The sequence below is a fragment of the Vanessa tameamea genome, chromosome 18 (assembly GCF_037043105.1).
Source record: "Vanessa tameamea isolate UH-Manoa-2023 chromosome 18, ilVanTame1 primary haplotype, whole genome shotgun sequence".
Lineage (NCBI taxonomy): Eukaryota > Metazoa > Arthropoda > Insecta > Lepidoptera > Nymphalidae > Vanessa > Vanessa tameamea.
Window position 1 is genome coordinate 719,433 of NC_087326.1, and position 14,192 is coordinate 733,624.

A 14,192-nucleotide genomic window follows, 5' to 3' on the forward strand; every position below is an offset into this window, starting at 1 on the left:
TAATATTTTAATAAGGCAAGCGATTGTTACTTGTCCAAACTTGAGTATTCGACATAACGTACAATTTCGTGTACAGACTTGCAAAGCGCTATCCGACAATTATTATGCTTAATGCTTGTTCAGACATGAACTTGATCACCACTATAAATACTTGATGCCAAAGGTACCTACCTTTTTTTTTTCGTCCTCAAATTGAGAGAATCACTAACAAATTAACAGATTTTAATTGCTGAAATACTCGTAGGGTTACTAAGGATAGAATTAAAAGCACCAATATGAAACAAATTTAAATTTAGTTCATAATTTAGTGTTTCTCTCAAACTGTGGTTACAGACATCCCAATAGGTGGTCCACGAGAAAAATAAGTTTGGGAACTACTGATTTAAAAGAACTTTCGACTGTTTTAAATTTAAATTATTAGGTTAGACGAACAAACGAACTAACTGATGTTAAGTAGTCACCATTGACATCAGCACCATTAAACAATCAATGCGAGGCCTTAATAACTAATTTGTTACGACTGCTATCACTGTATTTAGACTGACTTAGCTTCCAACCAACATGTTACACTTATTGAATAAACATTTACTAAAAATCTTCGTTATCGTTTTGTATTTAAATGTAATTTATTTAAGTAAAAATCGAAACCATCATGAAGTTCCGGATTAAGAAAGAATCTGTCTAACTAATAGAAGTATACCTTAGAGATTTATAGCGACCTTAACGTCCAGTGGTTTCATAGTTTTATGGGTCAGTCATACTAATAATACAATTTTATTTCTTACTTACATTGCATACTTTACACGACGAATGTCTTTCATTTTAATTTGTGTTTATGAATGATTCTTGTCCTCCACGGTGATGAAAACATCTTGATACATATGTACATCTGCACATGCGGAATGAGTTGTCTCATTGGAGGAGCACAAGTTCGAAACTTTCTCTTAAGAAGAGAGAGGGTTAGCCTAGGAAAGAGTCATATACAGGTAGTTACTTTTTATTTTTACTATTTACTATTTCATGAAGAGTATGGATTTATTTTATTGATATCATAAATTATTCTACGATGTTGTTTATTAGTATTATATTTTGTTATGGGCTGTGTAGTAAGAACTAAGATATGGATCAAGTTATACCAAAGCATTCGGAATGGTCTATAAAAAATTCATGCATCGAACAAAACGTAGGAACGTCACACGTCAGTCAGGTCACAATTAAAACCGAACGCACCTTGCCTCCCAGTGAGCTTTTGAAAAAGGAACGCGTTGACGACGCAAAATAAAACATTGTCTCTCTCTTTCCCACTCACAAACCTCATACACGTTTGACTATATCTATTCTATTCACACATTCCCGCTGTTTTTATTTTTATAAACATCGTATATTTAAACTAACATTAATCGTAACTCGATTCTATTTTATAACTAATAAAGCTTAAATTTACTTGCATGGGATTTAAATTTACGCTATATCTATTTTAAGGGCCTAGCCTCTTGTACTTTTTTCGAAACCCTCTCATTACGTTAGGAACAGTCAACATCCTACAAGTACAAGCACAGTGTGAACACGGCTTGTTTATTTACGTTCATGTGTGCGTAGTCAGCTGATCGTACACGTTATGTAAGTGTGTGTAATAAGTTCAAGTTTGAAGTATGGTACGGACGTGTAGCGATTTTAAAATGTTTTGTTTTTTTATTGTATGCAAATGATTTTTGATACCAAGTAATAATTAATATATTCTCGGAGTTTGGTACGAACTCGTTCAGGTAAATTACGACGATTTATTTAGTTAGATCTATGAATATTTTAGCTATAGGGTATTAATTAATTACTTTCCCCAGAGGTGAGAGTTTGGAGTTTATTTCACCATACTGGTGGTAGGGCTTTATGCAAGGCTGCCTGGATAGGTACCACCCATTCACAAACAGCAATACTTAGTATTATTGTGTTCCGGTTTGAAGGATGAGTGAACCAGTGTAACTACAGGTAAAAGGGTAATAACATCTTAGTTCCCAAGGTTTGGTGGAGTATTGGTGGATATTCATTGGATACATGATTCGATATGTTATAAGTATAAATTAATCACTTGATAATTCTGAGGAGTTTGAACCAGCAACCTTTACTTTACTGATAGTTTCTATACTTGAACTTTATGTATTTAAACCTGTAAATGTTAGGATATTCTGAGTATTTCCAGTAGGTCTTAAATCGGAGAGGAAGTGTCAGATTAAGCTCTCGTAACAAAACTTCCAAGTTAAAATATTTTCTCGTAATTACATTTAATACCCGGTTTACTTTAAGTAAATTTATATTGAAACAAATAATTATGATTACATTAATTTAAGTATATACCAAGTGTATAAGTTATTACTTTGCTTTGAAAACTTATGAAGTAACATAAATCCGAATCCTAGTTCTATTTTTTCTATATTTATATCAAAAAATAATCTCAAACAGGGTATTTTCTATTCAGAACCGCTGGTAGTGTTTAATTTTAAAGTCAACCAGTAAGTGTAATGCTCCTATATTGAATAACGTAATTTGATTTGATTTAATAATATGTAGCTTTAGTGTCAAAAAATAATATCACACAAGTTAGAGTCATTATAAATTTTAACATTTATTATATAAAAATATAAATCTTTATATTATTTAAAGAATATAAATTACGATTACAATTAATCGAAATGAATTAATTTAATTATATATATTTATTATTATATTAAATAGATTTATATCCATCAATTTTGAGACCATCAATCAATAGTAAATTTTGTACAGAAATAAAAAAAAAAACTAATTATCAAAATAAATTAAACAGAAATCTCAAAGACTTATAAGGTATGTATTTAATTTATTCCAGTTTTAGACCTTAATAAAGTCGTTTATAATCCGTTTGTCTAAGATATAATCTGTCAACTATTTCAAAGATAGCTCTATCTAAACTTGTATCGGTTTTGTTCAGTTGAATTTGTAGGTTGTTCTCCGTAATTTATTGTACTAATAAAGTTATTTGCATAGATGTTACACGACCAGTTACAGTTGTAAGGCTTGTTATAACTCGTCCCGATTACGTGTATAGTAAATCATTTTGGATGGTTTACTACACGAATTAATTACTAGGCTGGACTTTCTACTAGTATTTTCAATGAGTTTAAGCCTTTAGCTCATGAATAGCATTAAGTTGTTCGAATAAATATTCGGAGCCATTTAATATTTCGTGTCTGCGAAATGGCTAAGTTACGAAGTATTCCAAAACAATAATCATGAAAACTACTTTAATTGAATATTATTAATTTTAATTATTATAATAATATTTTAAATAAATAATGTTTAGAGATCATTAACTCTCAACTATTCCAAATTTAAAATTTAAATAGATTCGTTACGCTATTAAAAACGAATTTTCGAATAGTTTTTTTTTAAAAAAGAACGCATTCACGGTCCGTCCTTGAAGTCATATGGGACGGGAACAGCTGATGCTACCTGACACGCACGCACCCACTCACACAAACGCACACATGTAATCAATCCTGCGCATGAGTTTCCCTTGCGTTTTAGCATCACTGGTTAACATTAGGTTAATTTTATTGTCTTACACGTGTTTTATTTTTTTTTTGTATATTAGTAGGTTGTGCGTGATTCCGGTTTTTAAAAGAGCTAAATTTACTTGTAACTCACGTAGGAATTTATAATATTTCGTGATTAAAGATAATTTAAGTGTAGACTGTTTTTAAATTTGTTTAATTTTATACTTGTAAAATGTTAGGTAAGAAATGGTTGTATATTTTATTAACCTCTAAAGTTTTGTTAATATTTTATCGTCTCATTACAACGTTTATTATTGTACATAACGATTCTCTGATTCGTGAAATAAATTATTCTTCCTCGATATTATATTTAAGGAACTAAAGTTTATAACAAACAAGGTAACGCTTCTGATACTTGTGTTTAAGTGTGTATTGTATGAACTTTGTTTAAATATTCACATAATTGTCATAAAACTCGATATTTTTATCTGTATAGTGGATTCAGTCAGTCAGTTTGTAATTAATATAGAGGAGGTTTACTGTGATAATACGGTTTGCTAGATGGCGCCACAGTACATAAACTTCTATGAAGTTCAAACGATCGTCGTAATAATTAAATTTCCACAGGAGTTAAACATCTGTTGCTTTTTCTTTTGCTAGTAGTTTGTATTCAAGAATAATATATAGTAAATTAACAAAGCAACAGTCTGTTAATATCCCACTGCTGGGCTAAAGACTCCGACGCCATCATCTAACACATATGAATCCCTACGACGTTGTTTCACCTTAATACGTAATGAATATTAAACAAAAATTCAGCACATGAAAAAAACAGTATCGCAATAATCAGTTAATATGCGAGTGCTTATAACCACTGTGCCATCGAGTTTACCAAGTGTTTTATAAAACATTCAATATTTACACATTATTCCTACTCACTTCCATAATTTTAAAGAAAGGAATTTGACACAGAATAAATTAATTCAATTATAAGTCAGTTAGAATATTTGATTTTATATAAACCAACGTTGACCATCTGTAAAATATGACAGATTACTTTTATAGCGATTAAGTAACTGTCATAGGCGATGATAATAAAGATTTCTGTAGTAATACCGTGTAATAAATCATGTCTGTTGTCTCCAGAGTATTATCAATCAGTCAGGGGAATGAAAAAGTTTGGTAACAGCCGTGTCTCCATGACCGGACATATTTTATGAGCGTCTATACGTTTCGTATCGTATTAAATTGATTGTATCATTTGTAATGAAAACGTTCAGTGTTTGACTGATTGGTTGAGGATAAAAAAAATAAAAAATAGTTTTGGAAAATGTAACAAAGTTAGATTTTAATTAAATACGAAAGTATGCTTCAGTTAGACCTAGAAGGCAATGGAATGATCAAATTCAAATTTATACTTTATTTAAGGAGACGATTTATTTCAAAAATATTTAAGAACACTCTTGAATTGTCACTTTACAGATAAGGCAAACACTATTCTGGAATCTAGATTCTACAGAGAAGAACCAGAAAGTAACTTAATAGTTATTCCTTTATGTTAATGGAATCATATTAACAAACTGACAAACATATTACAAATATTTAAAATAAAAACAAGTGCATAATATTAATTCCAAGATTTGTTATTATTAATTTAAAAAATCAGAACCATACTAAGTGTTATTATATATAATATTATTTAAAATAAATTCATATTGTGTTACAAAAATTTTATTTGTAGTACCAGTGAGGTCTACCTTCGGTGGAGATATTACAAGAGTTTAAATGAAAAACTATATATCCTTAATAGACCCACGAACATAGACTGCAAAATAAAATTAAAAAAAAATCTCCTCAGCGGTGTAGTTGGATCAGAAAGTGAGTACGTAAAAAGAAACGAAATCAGATGGCGAGACGTGTTTAATTCATTATTAATGTTAAGCAATGTCTTACAAGCTAAAGACAAAACGAAACAGACAGGTAGATATTTTTTGTGCCTGTAAATTTTTTGTATAAAAATGATCTTTATCTCCTAGGTAATACGGGATAGAATATAGAATAGAGCTTGTTAGAGTTTCACGGAATACATTTATATTTTAGCAAAGAAACGCAAGTTGAAGTGAATAATAAGTTTGACAAAAGGATGTTATACTGCCTTCTCTAATTGTAATAAAGTTTTTATTAAGAATATAATGGTATTAATGAATAGGAACAAGAAAAAAATATATATATTACTTAGTTGGTTAATATCTTATCAGATCAAAAATTATAATTAAAATCTATTTTAATCAAATACATTTATGAATGAAATTAATCAAAGTTGCCGCAAAGGAACTGCATTTAAAACGATTCATAAGTTAGATAAAAAAAAATGTGAGCTAAATTTAATAAAATTAAAGTTTTAGTCGCTACGAGAAGATATTTTAGAAATGACACCATAGTTTTGGCGGATTATATTGAATTCAATATCTTATCTTAATTATTTATTGTTAGACTCCGATACATTTATCTCTAATATTTAAATAATATTCAAATTTTAATAATATTTTTTGGTTAAATATAATTCTATATTTAAATATTATTACCCAATTTTACTTTTACTTTTTTTTTTTAACTTCAATAATCGGTATCAATATTGCTACCACGGCCGAAATAATAAGACTGAAGTTCAATCGATTCAGTAAAGCAGATTAGATTTACTTCGAGGACAAATATAATTAAGTTGGTATACGTGTAATGTGTTGTGTGGTGTCACATGCATTTTTAAAAACAACATTACAAATAAGTACTAGATGGCGCTGTGGCACATGAACCGTTCAACCGATAACCATAACAAATATCTCTGTAAAGTTGTCGTGATACGTTTTTAATTAAATAGTCATATCTCTGCCGATTCTATCAAAATATGAAACTAATTGGCATACAGAAACATTCAAAACAGTGAACATTTAGTAGCAAAAACTGGAAAATATTTCCTAAAATAAATTTATCATCAAAATGAAAGAATGAAAGGAACAAATCAATTACGTATTGAATCTAATAAAGAATTTAATATAAATAAAAATAAATAAGATGATGGTGTTATTACCAAACGTAATCTTCCAAATTCCGACCCTTATCATAATTGAATAGACGACTCTGAGCGTAAAGAATGAAGACGGATCGGTGGGAGATATAAGCAAACGGATCAAAACAATAACTCGACTTCCAAGCATCCATTTTACTATTTGTAAAATGACCCTTTCTGGGGGACTCGAAGGACCATGAAAAAAAAACACATTCAAACATGCACGTGAAGTAAAAAGTAAACTTGGAGTAGAATTTACGACTTATTTTAATTCTGATACGAACGATATTGAACCTAATTAACATTCAGATGAAGAAGCAAATTTGAATGAAGTTGTAAATTATGTTTGTGATAACACATCAGCTGTTTGAGGTAAGGGTGCAAAGGAAGCAGTGATAATTTGGCGCAAACATTTGGTTTCGTCTTGGTTATTTCGGGTAGCGTTAAATTTTGAATAAGTTTTCGTATTTGAGAATGTAAAATTTAAAATTATTTTGAAGTCTTCATACTCAACTAATGTTCTACTATTTTATTTTGCGTGTATTCTCTTGATATAAATAAATAATTCAGTAAATATCTGAATCTTTCTATTAAAGGATATAAAAATTTAAAAAGGAAGCAAGATTTAAATTATTCTTCAAAGTGTAGTAGTAAATAATCGTCGCTTAATTTGTTCGTTTTGCACTGGGTTTATGAATTCTTAATATAAATGTAGATAAATAATATTATCATGTACGATTTTATCAGTTTAAAAATATCTGTTCATTATCAATATCTTATCTGTAGAAAGTTTTTTTATGCCCACATTTTTATATTGTACCTAAATAATATGTCGTGAAGCACAGTACTGGTACTCTATAATCTAAATTCTACCTATTTGATTAACATAGATGTGATTATTAACATATCCACATAAGTATCTCTGAATGCTTGATTAGCTTAGCCTCTAATATTTTACATTTTTTAATATATGAATTTAAACCCTATTTTAATGAAACCAAATGATCAATCTTGTAACTAATGAAATTAAAATATTTTATCTAAATATAACTTGAAATGTAATCATATCTATTGAGGTGGAAATAAGCGAGGTGGTATGTAGTCGAATAAAACTTTATAGAATTTAAGGAAACTTTTATTGTTTGAAAGCTTTATAGTTTTTATTGTTATACCTTTCAGTCGGGAGAAACTAGAATTCCGTCCGTACGTCCCCTAGCAAGGCTCCTTGGTGACATCTACGTAGCAAGATCGATTCTGTCCGCCTCCTTCTGGAACTTGCCGGCCTCTCAGAAAGAGGCTACTGCCCTTCTCGCCTGTTACCTGAGAAGCGCTGATATTACTATTTACAGGGAGAGGTCTTATCCGACTTTCCGGACCAGATGGCATATCCTGTGTAAACAGGTATTCGCCAAAACAACCATGGCCTGTCATTAATTAGAACGTGACTTGTCATTTCCATGGATTACGATACAGTTCTAAATAAATGTAAACTATTACATGGCTTACATAGCAAACATTATACCTATTACAATACAAAAATAGTAGTATACGTACTAAGTATCATTATATCTCAGAAAACATCTGGTTTTAAAATATTTATACCATAATAAATACCACGCTGACAGATTTTTTTTCTTCTTTGCAAAAGTAATAAGTGCAATTAAATATGTAATAATTTATTTATTTAAACATACTTTAACATTTACTCGCATTACTTTAAGGTGTTTAGTTAAAAATTATAATATCTACACGAGCTTAAACATTCGAGAAAAAGTTCTAAGAAATCGTGTTAAGATTCTGAGAAACTACCTGTTTGTTTCACAATAATTTTTTTTCTGGACGTTAGAAAAAAAACGGTCAAGTGCGAGTTTGACTGACGCTTGGTTAGGTTCCATATATACGAGTAAGTAGCCAGCGAGTGTGTTTTCATATAAAATTAAAAAAAAAACGATAAAATTTACTTTATTCAAAAAACTTAAGATCTCCTAAAAATTTAAGATCATGAAGCGAGTTAGGATACCTGATTCAAGATGTTCTTCATTCAACCAGTTGAGCCTTTGCCAACTATGACATAAAAAAGATATTTTTATTTATTGTTATTGCTTTATAATGTACGTAGATTTTCATTCTATAAACCAATGGAAAATACCTTATACGTATATACCTAATACATATACGTTTAATGGATCCTGGTATTGCTTTGAGTTTGGATTTTTGAGCTCAACTATGAGAAAAAGACAGCCTAACGAATAAGAAATACATCACCAATTCATTTTGAAATGCGGAGCCCTAAGAATGCGTAAACTTTTTGCTTATCCTAAATTTTAGACAATAATTTATAATATGAATCTTATACTCCAAAATTTAAAGTTAAAAGTCGCTGAACACTTGATTTACTCGAAACTGTCGGAAACAAAAAATACTCCGTGGAAGAATTATTATCATCAATAAAATTATCTATAGGGTTTATGGATAAACATAAATCATTACAGGTACCTGTGATTCCTCTGTCGTTACATAAATATAGTACGCTTTTATACATGCACTTTGAATTGTATAATATAAACCTTTAAATGTCCCACTGCTAAACTAAGGTCTCCCCTCCTTTTTAGAAGAAGGCTTGGAGCTTATTCCACCGCTCCCTGCTGATCCAATGCGTAATGTTATCCAACTTAGTGTGTTCAGCTAAGCGCCGCGATGCAGCATCCAAATCGAAGCGTATTAAGGATCGATAATTAAAATGCTAGAGACGATAAAAGTAGAACTCTGTAATAGTCGTTATGTTGAGCTAACGTCTTTCCTATTTAAGGGAAGAAGCTTATTCCACTAAGGTGCTCAAAAGTAGGTTGGTGGATACACATTTGACAGAATATCATACGAGATACTCAGGTTTCTTCGCGACATGTTCCTTTTTTCAAGTATATGAAAATTCAGTGATGCTCGTCCAGGGTTTGGACTCAGAATCTTTGGTTTAGATTGAATTGTAAATGTGAACACTTAGCAGGTGACATTCTATCATCAGTGGAAAGGAAGAAAGTTAAAGCAAGAAATTGATACTTTTGTAAAATAACGATGAACTTTAAAATTTGAAGCTAGTCATTACCAATGTGTGTTTAGTAAAATGTTTGCCGTTTTTGGGTCAGCTGGTTAGATAGACAGTACGGCTATTATAGGAATAATAATATCAAAATTAGACCATATATTATTTTTTGTTATTAAAAATAATATATTAGATTTAATAGCATATAGTAATGTAGTTTTTATGTATGTTTATTATAAAAGCCTCTTAAGCAAGTTGTCCCCACTAGAAGTTGGAGTTGTAGCTAAACGACGGCTTTAATTTTTTATCTCTCTTTTGTTTGTAAATATATAGACATCAAACACAGTACAACGGCTTATTAATGTATCTCCTGTAGTTTAGTGGTTACCTGCGTGGGTGGTACCTACCAGACTGAGGCACTAATCATGTTACAGTTTTTTTGTCCTATAGTTTTAAAGTACGTATTTCTTCCGTGTTTCTGCTTTTTTATTATTTTGTACAAGAACGTGAAACTTAGTCTTGTCACGTCACCAGTTTTTAAAGCGAGTATAGCTAGGACGGATACTTATATACTAATATTATGTACTAAAATCTTCGAACACTCCGTCATATTATGGTTTATGTATACTGTACGTATGTTTAGTAGTGTGTCTCATCATTTATAAGCCAATCTAGAATAGTTTTTTTTTTATTTTTGTAATTCGAACTCTGCAATAAGTTCCAGATCGAAATCATTCATATGTAAAGATTAACGCTGTTCTAATAAACCGGATCTACAACATATTTCAAAAGAAATGCGATAAAACTTCTCGAACGGTTACCATTTTTCATCATTCTCCCATTCAATATCAATAAATCCAACAAAAGTTGCCTATCAGTCGGCACTCCCGGCCACTGATATCCAAACTTGGAATATTCAAAAAAGGTTTACCAAATAAAATTTCATCTCACGATCGGTCGGCAACTGCCAAAGTTCCAACTTCTTCAACTGGAGTCTTCTATAAAGCGAATGAAACATCTGTTATATGAACAGCTCGACAAATTTTATTACCGCCATCTTAACTTTTAAACTTTTAGGAATAAGGTCGATTTTCCTCCGAACATCTGTCGCAAACTTGTATCGGAGCTAGGTTAGTTTTCTCTCGATGGACTTGCTTGCTCATAAAAATAAAAAGGTTTAACGGAATAAAATTAAACGAAAAGTTAATGGGTGGGTTTCTAAATTCGGCGAATTCTATTTAGTTAAGATTGATTAACGAAACATTATCGTTTGACTTCATTTTGTTTTTAAATGGAACTTTGATTGGTTAATTCTAGCTACGGTTTCGTGTAAAATAACACATTTCAATAATTAGACGCTTAAAGAGGTCAGTGACACGAATCCTAGTAAATGTGGTGTTAACTCGTTTATGATTTGTATTTTGATTTTGTGAGTGTTAATTGTATTAAATAATTTTAAAAATTCGTTAGCCGAGACGGTGTAGCGGCTCTAACACTTAAATATTAACGAAGGTTGTAGGTTCAAAACCAAACAAGCACCGCTATGTCCTCATGTGATTTATTTGTGTTTATAATTCGTGTCTGATGAAAATCTGTGAACAGTGAACCCGCCAACACGCACAGGAGTAGCGTAGTGGAATCAGCTCCAAACCATTCCAAGAGGACATGAGACTATTGCCAAGCCGTGGAACATATCCGTGAAAGATATTCCAGGGCCTTTAAGCGATCATTTAATTCGGCAAGTCGTTATCGTAACATAACTTAAACTACATACATATCCAAATAATAATAGATCTTTCCAGAAACTCAAGCGAATTGCCAACGTAATCAAACAGAAATTCAATAACCATAGCTTGTTTAGCTATGGTTATTTAATAAAGATAAACAAACTAGACGTGAAGTTGTAAAAACATTTCATCTCGAACGGAACGTCCAATTAACCGTCGGATGCACTTGTATGAGTTGACAATAAATTAAGGAGGTTGAGCTAATACGGTTTGAGCAGTTCATACCCGTACGTAAACACGTATAAGCATACAAACGTACAGACTGAACAGTACTGAACAAGCGCACTCGGAGTACAGTTTTACTCGAGACATCAGTTACATGGATCTACGATGACAGATGATTATAATGAATACGGCATATTTATTATTTACTAGTCTCGGAAGGGGAGGGGTAGGTAAGGTATTAGGTACTCCAGGACGGTTTCTGTACCCCTGACAACGTATACGCAATTTTGTGATGATTGGTTGAGTAATTAAGATGTGTAACCGTAACAAACAGACTTACATATGTGAGTAATTTATTTTATTTGAACTATTGATACTGGACTAGACTGTAGTCTATTGCCAAACACCAATAATAATCAGTTTCTGACGCTGTGTCTGGTTTAATTAATTTTATTTGTTTGTCGTGATTGTTGGCGCATTGGCGTGATGACGTGACGGTTGAAATCTTAAGGCTTGGGTGTAACGATTAATAAGGAACTTTGTTTCAAAAGATTATTTTGTTTATATCCTGTTGCCGAGGTTGTCTTTTCCCCACTTCATAAGCTTTACAGCCTATTCTACTACGCTGCATCAATGCCGTATGGTGGATAAACATGCAGCTGGCTGAAATCTAACATACGCGGGTTATGATTTTTGTTTTGATTATATATCATACAACCAAACCCCTTATCTCTATATACTCCATATTATTAAAATATAATAATGCCTTATCCATCGTTTCCCAAACTTCACCCCAGCCGCGACAGTAGTGTTGTCCCGGAAATTCCCGACTCCCCAATTAATTACCCAGACCGTTCCCCGTCGATTTAACTTGTAAACGAGTGCATACTTCTGTTGGATTGCATCGCGATAATTCTACCCGTTTATTAGTCCGAGATATTATGCATGTGTTTGTTTTGATTTGTGCCGACGTTTTGTTTAATTATGTTTATACGTTACTCGCCTAAAATAAAATAAAGACCTTTTTGCAATACGAACTTTACGTACGATTTAAGTTTAATTTTCGAACCTGTTCACACCGTTGTAAATTTATATTAGTATTGTAAGAGTCCTAATAGATCACACAGTTTATATTTATAGAACTGTCCTCAAGCTATTGAGATCATTGAACTTAGACTATTGTAAGTCTAAGTTTAACGATATTTTTGATTATTATTATTGGGTAATATAGTTCATAGGAGTTTATATATAGGACATACATTGATACGATGGTATAAAGACTTAACTCTGAATACAAATAGGCACAGATCTCTCTCAGGTAATGCAGGACTACAGTGCCACTTGACTATGAGTGTGAGGGAGTCTCCGTTGACATTTGTTGTGTGGCCAACTAATATGAGAAGTACATCAAAATCATCATTGTGTGGGCTGTATTGACTACTGATAATCTACATATCAAGAAAATTCTTCCACTTGTGTATCCACCGACTCGCAATAAAAGATACGTTAGTATAGAGTCTAAACATTTTTTCTCAAGAGAAAACGTGGTCTTTTTTCAACAGTTTATTTCCACTCTTTATAGTAAAATCCCTTCCTCTATAAAGCTATATTTTTCGTCCGAAACTTTGTCTTCGTACATATGATTGTCTTGCGAAAGAAACATGTTAAAACAAAAAGTATAATATTTTCTCACGTAACTAAAACAGCAAGAAATACCGCGTTACCCTGACATAGTAAAGGAGTCGTTTAATTTTCCCCAACGGTCCATAAAATTCTCTACATCCATAATAAATTACATTAACTCCCTCTAGTACGTAAACAGCTCTTATAAAACTAAAAAAATATCGTAAATTCTTATACGCTAAAGAAAGCCATACATTTTTGTTTGTAAATATTAAATCGGAGATAATATTACTTAATGTAACTATTTAACTCATGAATCAAGATCGTTATGATAAATCACTACTTTATTATTATTATTATTCTACGTAATTGTTTTATCCTGATATTATTGTTGACGTAACTTATAAAAGAACATAATGATAAAATATAAATAGTATAATATAATTACACTGCATTACGTACATTTTTTTTACATCACTGCTGGGCTAAGGCCTCCTCTCCCTTTGAGGAAAAGGTTTGGAGCATATTTCACCCCGCTGCTCCAATGCGGGTTGGTGGAATACACATGTGGCAGAATTTCGTTGAAATTAGTCACATGCAGGTTTCCTCACGATGTTTTCCTTCACCGCCGAGCACGAGATCAATTATAACCACAAATTAAGCACATGTGTACACGCTTTCTAACGACTGGGCCATCTCTGATAATATACTTATTATAAACTAATTCAGTTACGTCATTATGGCTTTGTTATATTTATCTTTAAGTTGAGAGTAAAATTTTGGAGCAATAAATGCTGAAAAACGAAATTGGGATAAGATGGGTGACTAATACCCAATAAACCAGTTAGTTAACATACAGCATAGCTGGATGGCTTGGGGATCATTTTCGTAGTCCTTTCTTTCTTCTGTGACATGCTCCGATCGGGATCAGTGGAGCTCACACACTTAAGGGTGATATTCCCCTGTCTCTCTAGCTGCTG